Genomic DNA, 3,907 nt, shown 5'->3' with positions numbered 1-3,907 from the left:
AATATTAAACATTATTAAAAGAAATTAAAATTTATATATCATATTTTTTAAAACCAATTTCAAATTAGTTTCTTTCTTATTTGATAGACATGGTAATGTTTCCTCAAAAATATTTGATCACATTTTAAATAATCACATCTTCTTAACATTCTAAATAACTAAAATATAATTTAATAGCTTTTTTGATGAATGGTTAACATTTTTTTGCGATGCAAGCTATTTGGCTCTCATGGTGTGTTCCTATATCCACCATCTCCCTTTTTTTGTGAATATGTACTTGAAAATTTTTAATTAATAAAAAAGGCCTCGTTCATAAATAAATAGATAAAATGTCTTCCACTTGTTTTACTTTGAATATATTATATCACACTATAAAAAGGTACATCTCATTATGACTTCAATTTCATAATAAAATTAATAACAGATATGCCCATTACATCTTGACATGCACTATGGCAATTCTTTTGGTGACTAGCCCCCCATGAGCCATTTTAGTTTTTAAATTTCATGGCAAACAATTTTATTAGCATGAGGGTTCAATGTGAACACAAGATTTCTTCCAAACTAACCCAGATCCATATAAAAACCATTTGTCTAGAGCACAGTGATGATCTTTGTTGCAAACAAAACCCATCCAAAGAGCAACCATCTCCCCATATTTCGACACCTTTCCCAATTGCCAACACCCCATCTAACAACTCATTAGAGAAACATCCCTACAGACCATACAAGTACCTTACTTTCAAAAACTTCTACTCATTCAATTCATTTGGATGCCCTATTGTATGTAAAAACCCAATTCATTTCCTAGTGTGGTATTCCTTTAACAAATACCTTATTGGTATAGGTTTCAAATCATATTGAAGAAAATATAAGTGTAGAAAATTGATTGAAGAGTACCAAGGCACTCCTCAAAAGATATTAATTAAAAAATCATTAATGTTATATGAAATTTAAAATTCTTGTCTTGCTAAAGGTGAATCTGTTTGAACTATGAGAGACCAACTTATTAGGTGCATAAATGTAATTAAATAGGCCTGTCAATTATATAAGTATATTCTAGTAACTCGTATTGAAAACAAAATATAGACACTTAATTTTTTAATATTTTAAAAAAAAAATTATTCTTTATTAAAATATTCTTCAAATTTACAAATCATCTCTTTCTAATACATGTTGAAATTAGTTTCCTTCGTAATTAAGTTGATGCTAGCAATCTTGTTTTCTCTTATATATTAGCCGGCATTTTAAACAAATACTGTCTTCTTCAAACCTTTAATTACACAATATTATGGCTGTCTCCCACCACTCTTACTTTTGATATATTATATCACTCTCAAGAAAATCATGTCGTATTTTACTTTCAGTACAGCATAATAAAACTAAAGGATTACATCTCAAGATGCCTCTTGGGAGTTTATTTAGTGACGAAAGCCCACATTGCGATTTTATAATTAAAATCTCATGACAGACAATTATTTTCTCAGAATCACGATTCTACGCAGACACGAGCTTTCTTCCAAACTTTCCCGGAACCACATACGAATCCTTTGTCCGGAGCGCAATGTCGATCTTCCTTGCAGACACACAGCCCATCCAAAGCGCATCCATCTCGCCATGTTTCTACACCATTCCCATGAACTCCCAGCACCCCATCTGACCACTCGCTAGAGAAATACCCTTTCGGATCATACGCCTCCTTCACTTTCAAAAACTTTTCCAGATTCACAGTTCGTGTGGCTGCTCCATCGAACGTATAAACCCGATTCTTTCCCCAGTGTGGCACTCCCCCATACTTATGCGCAAGAATCTGTTCAATCTCATCCATTACATGCCCGTTCCACCGCGGTTTCCCGAGCTCACGGTAATGGAAGTAAATAAACTCAAACACCACGCTATCTTCCTTGTGAGACAAGTAATCGGCAGATTTCTTAAAGAAACGAAATTGTATTCCCAGAAATGAATCCATCGTGCAGAATGCCGATCGATCACTGTCACGAAGCTGCTTCACATCTTTAATGGCTTCCGCTATTCTCGACATTGGTATTGCAACGGAAGTATGATAAAAAAAAGATCCCTTCACCTGCGTGTCCCAAGAGCATATAGTGTCGTTGCTTTTCAAATCCTTTCCTTCCCACGGACACGTGTCCTGCGCTCCGCTGCGAGGATCGATCTGGCAACCGGACGAACTCTGCATCAGGTGATTATAACCCACAACAGGAAATCCAGTGAAAGACACCCCGTCGTTCAGATATCCATTCCCCGTTTGCATCGCTTGCTCGATCTGCGTCTTCACTGATTTGCAGAAATTGCTCGCATTTATCTTCGCGTTGTTCAGTTCCTCTGCGCAAAGGTCGATCAGACTAAAGAAAAGCAACTACATTTCACAGCTAGATACGTTGAATAATAAATAATGAGGCCTTACCAGTTACTCTGTTCTGTATAACGCTCTGTACTGTCGACGGTCGGAAATCGGACCGCTTTCCGTTTCCGTCGACGTCAACAGAAACTCTGTCCTGGATGAAGTACATCGCTCGAGAGACTGAGGGGTACCAACGTATTTCGCCAAATTCATGCGACTCGGCAAACTTAACAAACACTTTTTCCAGATCTGAGTCATGTTTCAACTTCAGGCTGATGGATCTCTTGAACATCTTCTCCACAGAAAACGTCAGCTGAGAAATGGCTCCCAATACTCCCAGTGAAACCCTAGCGGCTTTGATCTCCTCGTCTTTCTCTGTCAAATGAATGAGCTTTGCATAACCCTCTTCAGCGGACGCAGGAACAACAATGCTGATTCCCACCACATGGTCGTGGATTCCGCCGCCCTTTCCCCACAGACCACTTCCATGAGCCGCCGTACTAATTACTCCGGCCATGGATAAGCCATCCCAGTCGGTCGTATGCGGCAACGCAAGCCCCTTAACCGCAAGCGCATCCAGGAGTTTTCTTAACCCAACTCCTGCGTCGACCGTAACCGTCATGGATTTCACGTCGATCATGATTCGCGAATTATAGTCCCGAGTACTGATAACAACGCCGTTGTTTCCCCCTGGGCAGGCAAACCGGTTTAGCGAGTGAGATCCACCGGTTATGACTTTAATTTTCTTCTTCTCCTTCACCGCATATGCAACTGCGCGGATAAGCTCAGACTCTGTCTTGGGAAAAAATGCAAGGGCGGCCTTGCAGGGATTTTGATCCTCCCATTCTCCACGGTAGTTAGTGAGATGGCAGCTCTCTGTGTTAGCAGCACATTGGACTGGTGGCGGTGGGCATGCCGCTGAGCAATATTCATGTTGCAGTGGCGTTAAGATTAATGCACACTGAAAAACTAATAACCATGAAATTGTTTTGGTCGTCTTCGGCTTCCCCATTGTAGTTGAGAATCCCGAGGCGGAACAAATTAGCATATAGCACGGAGATCTCTGCTGACAGACATTCCGACAGTGGCTAACTCGCAGTGGGTATCCAGATCTGCCGACTTTAATTTAACAGTTAATAATAGTCGGCATGTGGAAAACTCTAAATTTTCATTATTGCGAGGGACTACCTACTCAACAAACCATGTGAATAACGCTTGGATGGCCATCCGTTACTTCAAGACTATTAAAATATACAAATAAAATTAATAAATTATTTTTGTAAACGATTAGACAAGTGTATTTCTCAGTTATATATTTATCAAATCTATTCTTCTTATAGAGGGATATCATTGAGGCGTTATATAAATAAACTTTTCTTTAAACAGCATTAGAACATTCATTCATTTATTTATATGCGTACAATATTTTAATTGTGTAAAATATTTCTATCATTATATATAGAAATATTTAATCTCTAAAAAATAATATAATTACAATCTGATAATAAAAGTTTAGCTTAATGTTTTTAGCTATAAAATTTAGCT

General features: G+C 38.1%; 1 pseudogene; it reads right to left on the bottom strand.

Annotated features, from left to right (window-relative positions):
* Positions 1-1,475: 1,475 nt before the first annotated feature.
* LOC149546875 (L-gulonolactone oxidase 2 pseudogene) lies at positions 1,476-3,374 on the bottom strand (annotated as a pseudogene).
* Positions 3,375-3,907: the final 533 nt, after the last annotated feature.

Source organism: Cupressus sempervirens, chromosome 7 (genome assembly GCF_028749045.1).
Source record: "Cupressus sempervirens isolate cs-2001-9-10 chromosome 7, ASM2874904v1, whole genome shotgun sequence".
NCBI lineage: Eukaryota > Viridiplantae > Streptophyta > Pinopsida > Cupressales > Cupressaceae > Cupressus > Cupressus sempervirens.
The sequence above is the reverse complement of the archived record's forward strand: the minus strand, read 5'-3'. Positions and strand labels throughout refer to the sequence as shown.